Genomic DNA, 18,978 nt, shown 5'->3' with positions numbered 1-18,978 from the left:
GAGGAGCAGATTTTTCTATCCGGAGTGGGGCATACGTCTGGTCTATGTCCAAGGGCCCCGCAGAGAGAGCAGTACTGGTGTGTTCGTTTGTAAGGTCGGCATCGAGTCAGTGTGCAGGCTACTTTGACGTAAAAGGGAACGTGAGGTCCCTCGAACGTGACATCAGCGGTAGTAGAGCGCCCCAGCATCCTGGCGTGAAGAATTGGGGGACCAGTGGTGATTAAAAGGGCTGCCAGTCCTGCCAGACCAGATTAAAAGAGCTGCCAGACCGCGCAACATAGGCTATTATTCTTAATTTCGCCTCAAATCTTCTTAAACATTTAATTGCACTAAAACATGCGGACTTGCCTAAACCGCGCAACAATCACAATAGTTGGAAAACGAGTTTGCCTATATGGCTTGTCGTAAAATACTGAACTGACAGGTAACAAAAGTAGTGAAGAAAACAACGGAGGATTCTTTGAATAGACGGAAATGTCGACTGTTCGCATGGACATTATTAATTACCGTGAAGTCAGTTATATTGACGCCAGATTAGGAATCGGCAAAACTTCAGTTGATATGAAGTCGGCTCGCAAACTTAAACACAAAATAATGAAAACAGGGTGATGTAGAAACGAGTACAGAATACGAATTGTAATAGAGTCTAACCGTAGCAAGTAGGAGAGAATTCTCGAGCTACGGGCGTAATAGAACGCGGAAGTAAACATTGAACGTCTATAGGCATGTGGCATCATTGCTGAGGTTCCTTGCAGATGGGTACCAGGTTTTCATGCCTTTTTGAGCGTCTTTCCCGTATGAGCTTCTAACCACCGCTATGTATTCGCGGGATTTCTCGTAGATTTTCTGCTTTATTGCTATCCGGGCTTTAGAATACCATATTATCGCGCGGCGCAGGGAGTACCTCCCTCGTTTTTAAAATGACATATCAAAAAGGATCTGAACTGTTCTCATCCGGAAAAAGATAAGCGGAAAAATGGCTGGCTTAGCATTGACACAGGCAAGGGAGACGTTTTTGGCGAAGTCTTCCAGGACCGCAATAGCGTTTGTAATATCAAAGCTTTCATGACAAAAAAAAGGACTTAAACGCCTACCTAAACATCTGCAATAGCAGCATAGAAAACTAGGATTGCGAAAGGCGTAGTTTAAGGGATAAGCGCCATTTGGCGTCACACAGCACTTTGCATTTGTCAATTAATATACGTAGCTAAAGATTCAAAGGCATAATAATAATGATATTCTTCCTAGCATTAAGGGCCCCACTGCGCACAAAAGCCGGTGTCGTCGGCGAAGAAAAAAATTTGTATGCACTTTGCGGCGCCCGCTGAAACCAAACCCGCTGGGGCAAAGGCTCAGCCCTAACGGAGAGCGAGCAAGGAGGAGCGGCACGTTTTTGGCACAGGTATACAGAATGATGAAAAGCGTCTCAAAGAAACCTGGGGGGATGAAGGCGTACAACCTTCTCAGACTGTTTCAGGCGTTCGGAATCAGTGGGCCCTTTTCGTAGCCCTCTACATGAGGCTCACAAAGGCCGAGAAGAATAAGTTGGACATAATAAGAAAGGGAATCAAATTTCCGTTACGTCTTTCCCCCAACCCATCGACGGCCAAGTTTCTTAGTGTGGGCGCATCGAACACTTTCGATGAACTTATGGAGGAGGAAAACGCGTCCAAATAGCAGAGACTGTTGGAAAGCAGGACGGGTCGCAGAATACTCCAACGTCTCGGATACTAGACCGGTGAACTGGCCAAAGACACACGTGAAAAACTAAAATCAATCAGGGAGAAAATTAAGATAACACTCATGCCCAGAAACATCTATTCCACGTATCACGAAGGTAGACGAAAGAGCAGAGCCTAGGCCCTGAAAACCAGATACAGTGGACAGCCGGACGTCCTTTACACCGACGCAGCGGAATATGGGAGTAAAATAGCCTATGCCGCAATAGCGATTACGGAAAGCGGGATCCCATTCTCTTGTTGCACGACACCGAGTAGGGCCGTGACGGAGGGTGAGGGGGTAGCCATTGCTTTAGCAATGACCCGGCTGGGAACTAGAACGATAGTAAGGAACTCTAAATCGGACATCAGAAATTTCGACCGAGGTAGGATCTCCAGCGCCGCCCACAGAATGCTCTCAAATGTAAAGAAACTTTCCAACCGAACAGGCAACGTTAGTGTGAACACCTGCTCATTGGGGACACGTTGGGAATGAGAAAGTGCGTGCGACCACCTGAAGTCTTACAGTCCGGACAATCTCCGGCCTTGCCGAGTGGTTTGATATGCTCCCTTCTCTATCTCCCTCTCTAGGGTTTCGACAAGGCGTCCAATGAGTCCAACCTCATTAGGATGGTACAGGCCTTTGTCATCTCGCGCGTTCTATACGCATTGTATTTTTTCACACTGCGTAAGAGGGAGCAGGAGAAGGTTGATAGCCTCACTCGTACGGCACACAAGGGAGCACTCGGCCTCCCCCAACGCTCGTCAACTGGGGACCTATTGCAACTAGGGATACACAATACCCTCTCCGAACTTATAGAGGCACATTTACCCGAACAGCTAGAGAGACTCTCTCGCAGCTCTACCGGTCGGTGCATCCTGAGGTCTTTGGTCCCCGTACCACAAACACCACACTACACAAAGCTTGTGGCTATTACACCTCCTCTGAGGGATGTCATCACAGTGCCCCCTACACCTAGGTGAACACACCCCATACACAATAGGAAAGGCCGTGAGTCAAGAGCGAAGGCCCTTGCAAAACAACACCCACCAGAGTTTCCTGAGGTATACACCGATGCCGCCCCATATCAAGACAGGAACGCATCGGTACTAGCGGTTGTCGACTCCAAGCCGCGCGCTGGCTGCGCGAGGATGTGCGCGCGGAAGATAGAGTCTTACCGGAGGTCCGATCGGGGTGACATCGGCGGAGGAGCGCGGTGTATTTCAGGGGGAAACGATTGTTTGTCGCGATCATGACTAGGATGGCTTGATTCAGGAACGCCGTCGAGCTTGTGATCGCATGCTGTGGGAGTAACGAAATAAACGGCTGTGCTTCGGCACTACTCTCTACTGAGCTCTCGTTTCGGCGAACCTCGCTGGGCTGCCGTAGGTGCGGGAGCCAACGTGGGTTACACGCCGGGAGCTAGCGTGGTGGCCTACTCCGGAGTACTGGCCAGGTCCAACTCGAAGAACCCCACGATATTACACAACTGAAAGCCACGCGCTCCATTATTCCTAATTCTATCTATCACGATAGTATGCTCCGGGCGTGTCGGGGGCCGTCTCCTGGATGGCTGAGGTTGACGGTTTACGTCCTCGCCTCTGAATATATGTGCCTCTGGTCAAGAAGTCTTTAATATATGCGCCTCTAGGCAGTCGTTGTCGCATTTCAAGGTCCCGTGAAGACACCACTGGCAAGTCCAGACGGAGGATTGTCGTGTGACGTGGTCGTGCGTCGTTTCCTAGTTTTAGCGTTTGTAGTGTTTTGACGTAAAACAGCTTTATTTTCAGGAGCTGTTGCTTTTAGTTACCGCTATAGGCGAGCGACCAATAGCGGGCCCTAACCGCGCGAAAGGCGCAGTAATTTAGTAGATCATCTCGCATGAAAACATCGCTCAAGGTACAAGAGGACGCTAAACCAAGTAAATAAATTTCAAAATTAGTAAGAGCATTTCATTTTCCAAAACACTACTCGGTTTTCCACTTGTGCCATGGTGCCAAGGACAAAGGCACCAGCAGCTGTTGGCGACGGACCCGGCGATGAGCACACGTTAACCGCCTAGCGCCTGGAAGAAGGGCCTCTATAATAACCTATAAGCAGATGCCACTGTAATTTACAGCTCTTGTTTCAAGGCCCTACAAGGTACGGGTGAGTAGAATTTCAGGACATAAGACATGACTGCAGGACCCTCATAAAACCGCATTACTTGACAAGGCATCAAAGTCTTCTCGTGAACCTCACTGAAGCAACCGCCTTAGCTCTAATACTCCTACTCAAATGCTTTTGAAAATCAGTAATAAAATATGTACGTATATCAATGGGAAAGCTACAGTTAACTATGCAGGTCGAAAGTGCGGCGTCTATGACACAAGGAAGTTCCGATCAATGCTGCCGTAAATGTCCAATGAATGAAACACTCATGGCCTACTGCTGAAACAGTAAAAAAGTGTCAATGTTTTCTCGAGTTTAGGCCACGTTTTCGAGGTCAGGATCCCTAAACGAAGTAGTATTTCAGTTAAATAAATAACAAATTTTTACTGAGTGGGATTCAAGCAAGCTCCTCCCGAATGGGAGTCGAGCATGGAACCCCTACAGAAGAACAGTTAGAGCTCATCTGTGGCCGCACTGCAGGGTTACGGTTGTTCTAGAACACAAACGTAAAAACAGCCCTTCATTGGCACTTGCGCTACGCCCGCATGGTACCAGGTAGCCCGTACCGGAATATGTGGAGGGGGCACCTCTGGATCTTATAATGCTGTTGCTTGTCCAGAGTACTTGGTGAGCCCATCCTGCCTATGTTAACAACAATGTGGACGCTTAGCGGGCAATTAGGTATTTGGGGGAGTATTTCAAAGGTTATAAAATGTGCGCCGCCATGCCTCCCGAGTATCGATGAATTAGCAATACACTGAAAGCTCTATTGCTCCTGCAAGAAATAGAAAATGCCTTGTCCCGCCAATATGACCCTCAAGGTTAGTGAAGGCCAAGCCTGCGCCTCGTGCGATTGCGGAGTAAAACCGTCTAATACATTCGAGACTTCCTCGATGGCCGTAAAGCTATTCTGACGGTGGGTGATTTAAAGTCCAATGTAGTTTCTCTCGGCAACAAGGGCACACCTAGGGTGCGGTTCTGACCCCCTTGCTGTTTAATATAGCTCTCATAGGCCTCCCTCCGTTCCTGGCTGTCATACCACGCATACGCCACGGATAATATGCGGATGACATCACCATATGGGCCACCCATGGATCAGCGGGGACACGGAGACCAACCAGCAACAGGCGGCCGAAGTTGTCAGTGAATACGCACGGCAATGTGGCCTAGCGTGTGCGCCGCAAAAATCTGAGCTGCCGAGTGTCTCACCATGTAAGAAACTCCCTCTCGGGTCGCCAACCATTTCCCTAGAAGTGGATCGCCAGCCTATTGTTCCAAATATACAGGTGAGAATCTGAAGCATGCGTCTACAAAAAAGCGGATAACTCCAACACCAAACTGCTGGACCGACTTAAGCACACCACGGAACAAGTCTCCCACATTATCCGCAGGGTCAACACAAAAACGAGAGGTATGCGATAGGCGGATGTGCTTAGGCTACTGGAAGCCTTTTTCATCGCTTGGGTTACTTACACCCTCCCCTACGCTGTGCTCTCGAAGGCAGAAAATGACAAGGTAGAAGCATTCATACGGAAGGCATACAAGCGGGCTTTGGGACTACTTGTCAGGTCCTCGACACAGAAACTCGTACACTTGGGATTTCATAATACCTTGGATGAACTCCTCGAAGCTCATCATATCAACCTATTATTACGTCTCAGCTCCACCTCCACCGGAAGAACCATTATGAACCAACTGTGCCTACGCTTCCTCTTCCGCATGAGATTCGCCAATTCATGATGCGGCCCCACTGCCCCAGAACATGCATACAACACAGCACCAGCATCGCAGAGACTCCAGGGCGAAAGCTATGGCTAAACCGCACGTCCACAACTCCACCACACGGTACACAGACGCAGCCTCCTACACCGGAAGGAGGGCTATGACTACAGCTCAAGCCCTCCTCGCAAGTGCATCAAGTCTGTCGCCGTGGTGTGTCTCACAGACGTGCCACGAAGAAAAACGCGGGCCGTGGCTCCATGCCGTCGCTTTTTCTGGAACGGCTGACGTCACCCGCGGGTGTCAGTGGACAGGCTTGGAATCACCGTCCAACAAAATAAATGGCTCCGCTACAGCGCACAGGCGAGGGCTCAGCACCCGTCAGGATGCCGCTGCACTGAAACGAAACAGGTTGAAGCACGGGGCTCTCTACTCAGGGAAACGCGCGGGTAGCCAAAAGGGCCGAAGTAAGGCAGGCAAGATTTGTTGCCCTTCGGCTGCTGCATTGATGCCCACACAGCTCCATTCCTTTCGCCGAAAGTAGGAACAGTCATGCCCTCATGTTTACATGCAAGTAAAGCAGCAACCGATATCAGCGAGCGAAATCCTTCTCAGCACGTGCGGCTAAACGGATTTCCGTCGATGGGTGCAGCGACGTCAGGCGTCGCCGGTGAACCAGTTGAGCAAAATTTACTTTGTAGTGCTTCCGTCGGCGCCGCATGATGCGCGGCTGTTTCTGCACCGGAAGAGCTAAAAAAAGAAGAATGGAGGGGATGAGCTAGTGCATAAAAATCACGAGCTATTTCATTCTCTGAAGGTGGATGACCACTGAAGCTTTTTAGCACACGGCACACATAAAAGTCGCAAATGTTGCGTCACAGAATAAATATACAGGCATGGGCAACTACGACAGAAGAGAATCCAAATTCAAAATGGAGAACAGGAAGTTTAATGAATGAGCGTTTATATAACGGGAGAGTAGCCTTGAAAATTAGCGATCATCCCGAAAATTTCGGAGGGGGGGTGCGTGGACCCTACCCCCCCTCCTGCGTACGTCAATGAGTCAGGATGAGCCAGTCATTCATATCTCTTTATTCTCTTGAGGTCGCCACCTCCCGGTGAGATGGCAGCATCTCTGTGGGTTGTGCCGACTTCCACGTCATAATTTTTGACGCCTTCCTTCTTGTCCTCCTCTTGCTGCTGTCTGGGTGCGGTTGCCGAGCCCCAGAGAAGCTTGTCGAGGCGACGAAGTGGGGCCTCGCCCGCAAGGAACAGGCAGAGCGCGAGCAGGCAGCTCCACACGAACGGCCACCACAGCCAGTAAGAGCCTGAAGAGGGTAAGAAACGGAACTTAAAAAAGAAAGTCCCGGAGGGTAAGTCACCAGATTTCAAGGTAATATTTGCTCAGTCGCGTGAATGCCCACCGTGAATAAACGATGGCCATGTTTGAAGCACAGAGCGTGTGTAATTGCACTGCGACAAATTTATTTCCGCAAGCCTCCTTTTACTCCAGCCCGTTTAGATGAATTGACGCAACAAAAAGTAGAAACTGGTTAACCGGAAGGAGTGAACCGAACCTAGGTGACCGAATTCACTTAACGGAGTGAAGTGTTTAGCGACAGCTGGGACACTGATCACATGACCAGACGGAAGTATGATGTCTCTTGCGGGTGGTGGTTGCAAGTTTCCTTCTTTCCTGCTGTAACAATCGGCGGGGCGGACTCGACCGGATGTACGAAGCTACAACCACCGAACGGCATGGTGCTGTAATTAACGGTGGTGGCACAGCCCTCCGGATATTATACAGCAGAGGGCATTGGGTTAGTGGGAATGAATGCCTTTTTGAGCATTCGTCGCGCCTTTTTCGGTATAATACCGGCTGTTCAAAATTAAGCTTTATGGTTTTCTTATAATTAGGCACTGGGACGCACGCGAAGACCACCTGTGCAAATTAGTTATGTAGCCGGGGGGGACACAAAGTGACATGATAATTATCGCTGTCAGCAGCACAATTACCTAAAGTTGAATCAGTGCTGTACACGTTCCTCTAAAATAGCAACGAAAGGTCGTTGCTCGTTCCTTCCAAATTTCGAAACGAGTTCCCGTTACAAGTTCCTATATTAATAAAGGAACGCGTTCCAGCTACACTTAGAACATTGTAACGTGGGGTTATATTAACTTTACATTTGAGTTTTTTAAAAATAAATTCTGGTGCCTCTTAATCCTGAGGCGAAATGAAGTGAGCAATTTAACACTCACATCAAACTACGAATATGATACAAATATGAACACCCGCGGCAGCAGATTATGTGGGAAAACGCTCCCAGACGATTTTTTTCGGGAGCACCGGACATATTCCATACATGTTTAACTTCCCGTATGGTGCTCCGGTATTACAAGTGGAACACATATGGTGCTTTCCACTTGGGTCTTCAAATGCGTAGTCAAATGTGCAAATAGAAAGTTACTCGCATGCACGAACATAAATATCTTGCACAAGAAACCGCATAGAAAGGAACAATACGTAGGCGTTTAATGAATGGAGATTCAATATTCCAGTATCAGTGAAAAAAACAGCAGTGGCCTAGCTCGGCTATGCCAGGATATACGTAGCGTGAGCTAAGGTTCAGCTAATTATTCTTAGCTTTCCTGGTTGTCTAGGAGTAGCTTTATTATCATGCTTACGGCTGCTTGAATGACACACACACGGTATAAACATTATGTGACACATGTATATGTATCAAACGGCTACGGCGCAGCGTCACCAATCGCCCCAGAGCTAAGCTGGTTCCACAGGCGCTTGCCGGTGTTGCTGCGACGCAGAAGCCATCGGTTCCACACAAGCATAAGAATAGACCAAACATAACAGCACACCAACATGATCAATCACGACAATATAAAACATAGGATATGATACGGGGATGGAGCAGAAACGCCATGCTGATGAGGCTTCCTCCGCTCACATCTCCAGTCATTCCCTTCTTACACCATAACAACACAAGAAATCCAAGCAGAACACAAACAGCAACACATAATCACAAAAAATCAGGCGTAACAGATCAAGTCATGTCAAGTCACGAGTCAAGTCAAGTCAAGTCACGAACAAATCATGAAGAACAAGATCAACAAGTCAAGATCACAGAATCAAGTAAAGTTCAAGAACAAGAACAAACAAGACAAGACGTCTACTAAGGATCCAAGTCAACAGTGAAGATCAATTTTTAGAACAAAGTGTTGTTAACGTTTAGTGTCTGTTGTTTTTCTTTTATACTTGTAGAGTTTCCGGATTTTTAGTTTCAAACAATCAAATTTTTCTTCGAAAAAAAAAGCCCGCTGACAGTTTTGCCCGTTCACGGGCGGTGGTCGCAGATGTAGATGTATCTTCTCTTCCCCATTACGCCATCCTTTTCCTGCCCCAACCACCTTTCTACCACTAGCTCAACCCATATTTCTACCCCCTCCCCTTCCTTCAACACTTCATTGTTAATGTTGAAGAGCCGTTCCACCAAAGCTTTTGAGGGTTCTACCGTGTTGTACTTGAGAATAAGTTGGTTCAGTCTCTCAGGCTCAGGAGTCTGCCTCCGCATGCGCTCCTAGGCGTGTGCTAGCATTCAACCCGGAATCTCCACGTACAGTGGTTGTTTTGTGTATATTTTCTTTGACGGCCATTGAAACACACTGTGGTGCCGTGCGAACAACTTTGGCCGTTATAGCTTGCTCCTTCTCGCAAGCGTGAGCATCGGAACCAGTGCGGCAAAAACACAGCTTCATAGTGTTACTTTGCAGGATTGAGACTTCATGGTCGCCTTTTTGCCGCAGCATTGTCTGCTGTAACTTAAAGCTAGAGATTTTAAGTTTGGCCTCCGGCATCTCGTTGTCGGAACGGAGGATCTGTGAGAACGGCAGCAACCACTAGCTTAGGGTTACCAACTCTTTAATAAAGGAAGTCGGGATGGGGGAATGGGGGGGGTGGGAGGAGCGTACGCTAACATAGGGAGGCAACGAAATGGGTTTCTTTATGGCGGTATGGAGAGACATAATTCGCACTCCGTGAGCTTGGTATATAGTAAAATGGTTAAGTTACAGGGAGCGTCTTAGTCTCTGTGCCTGCCTTCGTAAATAGCACTCAAACTCGTGGGAATAGCAAGAAGTGTTAAAATTATACATGCAGCATCAAGAATGTTGTAATCCTATTGGTACTCAGTGGTAGCGTATTACTGCTGCGACCACCGTCCACAAGGTCGGGCTCTTCTGTCTTGCATTACCATATTCTTCGAGGGTCTTTCACACATTAAAACAACTTAACCGGACACTTCGGTGTGAAAACAGTTTTTCCCTTATGCTTAGAATATAGTGCCAGGAATACTGATATACAACTCGAAGGGCGCACCAGCAGTTCAGTTGTTGTACCAAAAAAGTCAAAGTGATGAAAATGAGCGTCAACGCATCATAAATTTTAAGTGTTACCAATTCAGCCGTAGAAATCCTGAATAGTGAGGCAGCACCGCTGGAGTTGCGGTATCTTTTTAAGAAAATGATGAGGTAAGCGCATGTAAATACAAAATATCGGTATCTGGCTCCACTTCCTAAAAAACGTTTTCAACCAGTATAAAAATTAAGGAAGCTCACACTAACGTGTAAGACTTGAAGGTAGCGAAGCTGTACGCACCGTCACGACCATCACGGCGGCTTACGTCCATGATTTCAGCCGATTTGCTTATTCTTCCCTTCCGCAACGACCTTTACTCCATCATTGCTGCTATAAGTGTCAGCGTCCTTCATTTTTTGGAAGTGGTAATCATTCGACATCACATTGGAGGGGCATACGCTAAGGCACGTCTTTCTCGTTCCAACGAAAAACGCTGAAGTCTTTTTCGTTCCGAGCAAGTGTTACCACAATTACAGCAAAAATGTAAGAAATAGACACAAAGGACAGGGCGTAGAGTACAAGACAAACACGCGGCGCGAGTACAAGCGCCACGTGTTTGTCTTGTACTCTACGTCTCGTCCTTTGCGCTGTTTCTTACATTTTTAAACATGCACCAACCAGTCCACTTGCTCCCCGTAATAAGATAAAATTACGGGGAATTCGGGAGTTTCCTTTTTTTTGGCCAATCTGGACCAATGTCCCTAGGTGGGTAAGCTTGGCTTGACAAACGTGCGCCGGGGACGCTGGGTGGTCCCCGGAAGCCACACATTCACCAGCGCTCGGCATTTTCTCGGTTTTTTGACCCGCCGGGCGGTCGCCTCGAGGCCCGCGCTCACGTGCGCGCGCTCGGCACTTTCTTGGTATTTTTAACTGCGGACACGAAAAATTACAATTTGCTAAGAGCTGGGCTGTTAAAACGTCTGATTCACCCCGTTAAGTTTACCAACTCGGCTGCTTCAAGCTACGCCTGAAATCTGAACCTTACCTTCGATATCTTTTTGTTCTTGTACTTCTGCACCCCGAAAAATGTGACGCTGCCGCCAAAATAGCACGCAGCGAGACAGGCGGGAAGCATGTACACGTCAGTCAGCATGTACACGTAGTCCCTGAAATTCCCTGAAATCGAAAATGAGCAAGATCATGGAAAAGCAGAATCTCTTTAGGCACAAGGGAAAAGCGGCACAGCCTTGGTATCATCATCTAGTGCGGCACTTCGGACGCGTCTTTATGTTTTCTCAACCCTAAAACCACAAGATATCACTTTCGACGGGAACGCCACTCGTAACATAAGGCACAAGTCGCGGTGTCACCCTTGCTGTTCATTAGCAATACAATGGCCTGAAACTTTCCTCTTAGTTTTTCTTTTTTCTTCTTTTCTTCCTTTTGCAAAAGACGATGACGTATAGCCTACTTCTGCTTTTTTGCCGCTTTTGCTGCGCTGTGTCCCCTTTTCAAAAATTTCAGCTTTTATTTCATGAGAAGTACGAGGATACAGGCTGGAACTAAAGGCTAGAAAGCATGACAGAGGCCCCAGCCCACATTGGCACAGTATAATGAAGGAGCGAAATCAAACAAGCTGAAAATTCTAATGTTTGAGTAATTGAAGTTACGAGCAACATGTAGAGCGACAATTACAATTACAAGCAACAATTACTGTATCTTTCGAGGAGAGGGATTACAGTCAAGAAAAGCTAATTATCTCTTGTGTACTCTCCTCCATCGCCCTTTCGGACAATAAAATATGACTATAACTTCTTCCAACGTTTCTCCGGTGACACTTAGAAGGGGCTTAATAGCGAGCCTATTTAAGTTCACGTTGAAATGAAATTGACTCAAAACAGCCGCTCTAAAACAATGCTCTTCCCTGAAATTATCAATACAAAATTGGCGCAACCTCCTTGGTGCAAGGCTGGAGAAACAGCTGAGCTGGCTGCCCCTCTCCCTTCATCGGAGACCCGGCTTTTGCACGTCACATTATTTCTGATTTGGCGCTGAAAGTTTTTATGAATGCCAGGCTCGGATCGCTTCGTCCGCAGGCTTTCACATCTCTCCCAAAGTGGACCGTGCTTCCACGCGCTATGTCGAAACCAACGGCCGTGCTACAAACCCAAAGGAAATGCTATGCGCGCGAAATGCGATGATGCCTCCATATAATAAAGAAAAAAAACAATCATAGCTCACTTGGAGAGACACCGCTTTCATAACGCGAGGGACCCAGGATCTATTCCCACCACGGGGAGTGTTTTTTTTTTCGTTCTGATTGGCTGCACATGTGATTGTCCCCGCTGATGCTAACTGAGTACCCTTCGGGCCTTTGGGCTGGCCCGGTGGTTCGGTTGCCGATTTCACGGCGTAAAGCACCGGGGTTCGATTCCCTACATTTTTTCTTGATGTTTAACGGTTGTTTGGTACGACGGATGGACACATCTCTGCCTAAACAGCTTTGCCGTTAAAAAGGCTGCTCGAAACTTTCTGGCCAAAACGCGCCCGCTTCGGCAGGATGTGGTGCGTATATAAAGCAAGGATACTCACTCCATCGTATCGGTGAGATGAACGATGAAGGGCGTAAACCGGGTCCCGTACATTTGCCAGGCAGTGAAGGCGCAGCATGCCAGGGACAGCACCCCCATGGCACCGACAATGACTCGTCTCGTGTAGAAAAAAAAATCCCGGGCCATCTCCACTAACGCGACACCTGGAGAGGGGCCAAGCATGCAATGTATAAGTGTATTCAAAGATTGTGAGTCTCGTTCTTGCTACAGGGCGCGCGCTGATTAGGCGCCGGAGAAGCGCTGGTGGGAGGAGCGATAGCGGGCTTTCTGAGTCGGTGGCGCCCTCTCTTGCGTTGAACCGGATTTAGGCAAATAAATGAGAGACAGACTGGCCGTAATTTGTCTTCGTGTCACATGCCACAGCCTGAGTTCTAGAGCAAGGCGTTCTAAAACGAGTGCCCCGGTGTGTTCTTTTGGTACGCGTTTTTGTCCATGGAGATGAAACGTTTTACCGCGAGTGTCCCGGTGATCTAGTCCCATGACTTCATGAGAAGACAGGAGACGCCGACAGCCATGAGCCCCTCCGCTGCTTCGCCCCTAAAAATCAGCTTTAGTGGCGGAGAGATAAATTTAGTTTTGGACGGAGAGCAGAGGCCTGTTACTTACCCGATGTTACCGCGTGCCATGGGCTTTACAGATAGTGGCGAATGGAATAAGTGTGTTGCGTTGCTTTATCTCGGAACGCTACGTTCTAGGTCAAATAAATGGGAAATTGGGCATAGCAGCAAGTTGGCCTATGCGAGTAGATCACAAAGTTAGAAATGTTACACTCGTGTTAACTTATTTGCTCATAAAGTACCTGAAAAGTAAGGATGAATATCACGTCCATTCCCCGCTAGAGTTGTTATTCCCGACCATAACATTTTTATTCGCGACACTATTCCGCACTAAGATTCGTAACAATATAAACTGTGAACGGTGAAATGGTATTCAGATGGATCGCCTAAGAGTTTGCGAAAAAGAAGTGGACTTGGGTCGGGCACGTATGCGGAAGACTAAACAAGTGAACCATACGGGTAACTGAATGCCTACTGAGAGAATGGGACTTAAAGTTGGGGAAGGCAATTGACTCGATGGAGAGTGGAAATGCAACAAAACCTCGGGCCATCTCTAATAACGTGAATCATGGGGAGGGGCGAAGCGTGCAGTGTATAAGTGTATTCTTGGCGGCTTGCCCTTCCTGCTAACGGAGATGAAACCATTCGGGGGTAGAGGTATACAGCTTTGCTGTGAACGTCTCGTGTCGTTGAAGCACGAAGCGTGCTGGCGTAAATCGTAAGCGACTGTCTCGGTGTTTTTTTTAGTACGCGTAAGGCCGTGTTAAGACTGTTACCGCAACGGTCGTAGTAACTTTAAAGAATTGCATGATTTCACGTCTTAGGCAACCGAACTGCATGACATGCCTTTTGCTACGTCCATAGATCACGATAGGGCTTTTTCCTCGGTAGTGTGAACATACCCCAACGGAGCGTTCCACCGCGAGGCGTAAACGAGTGTCCCGGTGTTTTAGTACCGTGAATACATGAGACGACAGTTACGACAACATAAGAAACCTAGAGCCCGAGCCTCTAAAAGGCTTCGCCCCTAAAAATAGGCTCCCCCTTACATACCTTAACTCTGGATATGCAAAACGAAAGCTTGGTTTAGCCTGGTTAAGTCGTGGTTTCACTTGGTTAGCATGTGATTAGGCCGCATTTATTATACTTAGGTATGAAGTCATCGTTAAGCCAGGTCTGATGGCTGTGTTTTTTTGTGAGGTCCCGCCTCCGGCGTTTTGTTAGGCAAACGGCTCGCTCTACCTCAGTCTCGGACGCTAGCTTCGCGCGATTGGAATTCCGAACCTTCTCCAGTGAAGCCGCTTGCCGGGCGATATCTGTTGCGTGGTCAGGCGCCGCCTGCCGACGACTGCTTAAAGCCTCCGCTCAAGCGCAACGCCGAGAGAAGACAGCCAGGCTCTCCGAGTTACGGGGTAATCAACGACCCAGCTGCGAAATCGCATGGGCCAACCAGGGTGCAGCGCGGCGGGTAGCGCAAGCGACGGAACGGAGCTCGGCGCAGCGAGTCACGTGATGTGTTGCCAAGTCTACGGCGTGGCTGCGGTCAAACGAAGGTCAAATCGGTGGCGACGGCGAAACTCAGGTCGATTAGGTTATTACAGCTTTGCTTTAAAAAAGCGTGTAAGGGACATAAAAACGTCGAACAGATACACATGGCATGTTCTGCCTTGCGTATGTTCTTACAAGATCACTACCCTCGGTTTGGTGAACATTATAAAATTGGCTGCGCCACAAGTACTAGCGTGAAGCTTTGTTTCACAGAAGGCCGGTTATAATTAGAAATAAATTTTCAAGTTTCCTTATTCGGGGCAGGGGGCAGGGGGTTTTTAATGAGGACTAGTGGACTCGGAATTCATTTCGACTTCTTTAAGATGCGTCGGGCTCTCATAATCGGCGCGTTTTGGTTTTTCGCCGTCATCTCAATACCAGCTACCGCGGCGGGGATCGAACGTCTGACCTTAGCGCCAGCAGCACAACGCGTCAGCTACTAAGCCTGCGCAACAATGTATTGCACTTCAGTGGCCTCGCGAAGGCTGAAAAGCAGTGAAGTAGTTCACCGATCATTACCATACTGCTTTATGTAAGGTTTGGCGGAATGGCCTGGATAATTTCATTTTGCGGTATATTAAAGCAACTAGGTTGAGAGACGTACAAGTATGTAGTCGCCGATCAGTTTTTTCATAGCGAAAGCTCAATTGCTCCACGTGCAAACCCTGAAACGGCTCCTTCCTCGTAGCGTCAAACTGACCTTCAAGCCCAGCCAAGGTCAACCAGGGCATCGTGCGGTTCCAATGTGAAAGCTTCTAATCGCTCGTCCATTCAAAGGTGAGGGGGGAGTTGAGGGCATAGAGGGAAAGAGTAAAGGCGTGTTTCCATCAGAAAATAACACAAGAAGTCCCTGAGAACAAGTTGAGAAAGCAGAAGGAACGTGAGCAGATGTTGTGCAAGCCGTGGGTTAACCACTTACACAAAAACGGCCGCGAGTTTCTAAGGCGAGGTAACTTCCCGCTACCAGTTATCTGGCGACGCTCTTCCCGAGCAGCTTCATTGATGGGGGTGTGGCTGGAAAGTGTGGTGGTAGGAGCAAATAGGCGAATTTCGAGAAGCGGGCGAGTAGGAATCGAGAAAGACGTCACAAGGAGCCGCCCTGGCCACGACAGCGGGGCGTCAATCCTAGTCTCTAAAAGAAGCACTGTGGATCACTCTTGCTGGAGCAAGAGTGATTCGCTGTGCACGATAACTGGTCCGTGCAGATCAGATCAGATTAAACTTTATTGTTGCCACGGGTGGGACCGTTTTCGGGTCGACTTCAGTGTCCTTCCGGCGACGGCAGGATTCATGTAGATCTCTGCGGCGTCTTCGGCCACCTGGAATAGTGAGACCAGGGCCATCGGGTCTGTGCTGAGCAGCGCGGCCTCCCACTGCTCCTCGTTCGTAATTTGTAATACAATCGGGTGCTTTTTAAGAGTTTGGAGGGGTTTTTCTTCACAGGACCAAATCACATGTGATAGGTCTGCGTATTTATGGCAAAGAGGGCATCGGTTAGAGTGTAACTCGGGGTAGTGCAAAAACGTCTGTTGGAAAGGACGGAGCCGACCTATGTGAAAAACTGTTCAGGCATGGGAAGAAAACGCTAGAGTACCTAAGAAACTGTAATCGAGCTAAGGGGCACTTAAGCTTTAACAACACGTACCTGAACACAATAGCGAATATGGGTTAAAAAAGCTAGCCTATGCGTAATAATGACATTTGGAATGACCCCTCTTCTTGCACAAATTCCGCGGCGAGATGGTGCATTATCAGCTAGGTGTGTTACTGAACACGCCAGGTGAAAGTTAAAAACATAGATAAACAATTTCATGTACATAAACGTTTTCATTTCTTCGTTTTCATTTCGTTGTTTGCGAAACCCACGCACAGATTGATGCGCGCACACTGTTTAATTTTCTCTAAATTAAACCTGAATATGCCGGTGTGCTTCTTTGTATCTACATAGTATGTTTATTTGCACTGTAGATTTATAAATATGTGAAAGACACACGCGAAATTTCAGCATTTGCGAAATTGTAACTAGTAAGCATTTATGCGTTTCATGCGTTGACTACACTTGATTTGTATACGGGGCACTCTCCTAGTCAAGCCGAGCAACGGCTTTATGATTGCGCCCCCAAGCATTGAGAACTTTTGTAGTTGTTATTGTTAAAAACAAAGATTTGATTTGATTCGATTTGATCTGGCAAAATGCCACCCTAAGCACCATCGGCTAATGTCTTGAGCCTTCACAACACATCCGAAGCCTCTGTCCGTTATATGTGACAAGTTTTCAACAGTGCGCTGGTAGTGCGCACACAGCACAAAAAAGTTTTCTCAACAACTTTTTGCCCATCAGCTTCAGCATCTGAAAGTTTGGGGTGGTTCACGTCTTCCGTGGGCCGCGCATTATGACATCGGCGTTCGCGATGGGCCGAAAAATCTTCTAGTTGTGGCGACATCATCATTATCGTATTCATCAGCGGCATCATCATGAGAGGGGCTTGCGCGACAGCGTCAGTGGTGCCACGCACATCAAGAAGATGGAACCCGACGGATCAACCGAAATCGCCAACCCCGTGAACTGTGAAACGCCGCCACCCCCGCCGCAATCTTGGGGATGCCATTACAACCGGCAGAAGGTAGGTCTACTGCAACACCAGGGTCACTACCAGTCGAGGAGGCCAAGTTCTCAGCGGGGAGCTGCCGGGAAGCGCGAAGCAGTGTCCGTGAGCAACAGAAGGGCCCCAACGGCCACCAACAGCGCTCGGCCGCTGTTGAGGGCCGCTGCAGGTGCCGACGCCCCTCCGGTATCTTCGGGCAGGAACCGCCAGCCACCCCGGTACAGCTTCAACCGCCCACATGTTAGTGCTGCCGGTGAGACGGCGGATGGTCCTCCGACAAAGCCTTGCGAAAGCAGCATGTCCTCGCACGGTGATGGTGACGCTGCTCTGGCTCCTAGCACCGACCACGAGCCACCTGCCGAGGCTGAACAGGGACGCTCTGCCGAAGGGCTCTGGGAGAGGAGCATACTTTCTGGCCATCCCAGTGATCATCATGCGCCCACCGCACATCAAATCTCTTCGCTCCGCCTGCGCATCATCCCTCCTCTTCAACGCCATTCCTCTTCGCGCCATTCCTCCTGTTCAACCTCACCCACCTTCTTCAGCGTCATCCACCTCCCACTTTTTCTTCAAATTCCCTCTTCAGCCTCACTTCTCTCCTTCAGTGTCATTCCACTTCTTGAACTTCACTCCCCTGAAACGTCACTCTTCCAATTTCTTCTCGCAATTACCTGTTCTCGAGACCTGACACCGCTGGCCAAGCAGGAGCCATTGTTGGATCAATTGGAGCAGGCGACAGCAAGGGCACAGAGAGAGTACTCGCTTTGCGTCTGTGCAGTTCTCCTGTGCCTGCCAGGTGACTTCATGAACATGAACTGTAAACGTTCTGTTTAATGGTGCTTTTGGAATAATGTAAAAAAACAACGAAAAAAGAAATAGAATCTTCCTTGTCTTGCCAACAAAGGGTTGTCCTGTCCCAAGCTCCTTTCTTTCGCCCCGACGTGGCGCCCTACATAGTTATGGTACTTTTCAGGTTTCACTTTTCAAACCGGAACTTTCAGGCCTCAGTGTTAACCTCGTCGTTAACATTTTTTCTGTACGTACTTTACTGCTGCGAAGTACTCATCTAAGCCGCAGGCGAATACGACAAGTTTGTGCGTGTTATATACGGGACGTGTGCTACTTTGGTTATATCGTACGAAGGATACTTTGGGACGTTTCGGGGCCGTACAAAACCAAATGATATCACCGTCACCTGTAAAACCTGTTGAGATAAAACGAACGTCAACTTTAATTTGCGACACCTGGTTTTTATGTCCTGCACAGAGCGGTGAGTAAGCAGGCAATTTTTCTTTCCACATCGACCACATTGCAGAAGTGGTCCATGATATTGTCGTGTCGTGTTTGATGGTACACGTCTTGTTCACCATCGCTAGTTAGGGAAGAACTTGAACGTGTCATTTTTGCTCTTCAGAAGCCACCCTGAGCGAGCGCATGATTTTTTAACCGCGGAGCTGTTGTAGGTGGAGACCTTCCGTCCATCTGCTGAATGTATTGCGTCATGGAGGGGTAGGAGCAGGGGAAGATGATGATTGCTAGTGGTACCACTTTGTAGTGGGGTGAAGACGCGGCATCTTAACAAAAATAACGAATATACCCATGTTTTATACTCTTCGTTTCATACTAGCGCTGCTCTTAGGGCAGGCATGAAAAACTTTTTAGGCACAAAATATTTATTTTTTCTGTTACAGGTCTAG

This window comes from Haemaphysalis longicornis, unplaced genomic scaffold (genome assembly GCF_048455015.1).
Source record: "Haemaphysalis longicornis isolate Haplotype H1 unplaced genomic scaffold, Haemaphysalis longicornis Haplotype H1 scaffold_1, whole genome shotgun sequence".
In the NCBI taxonomy this organism is placed as follows: domain Eukaryota; kingdom Metazoa; phylum Arthropoda; class Arachnida; order Ixodida; family Ixodidae; genus Haemaphysalis; species Haemaphysalis longicornis.
Note: the sequence above shows the minus strand (reverse complement) of the source record.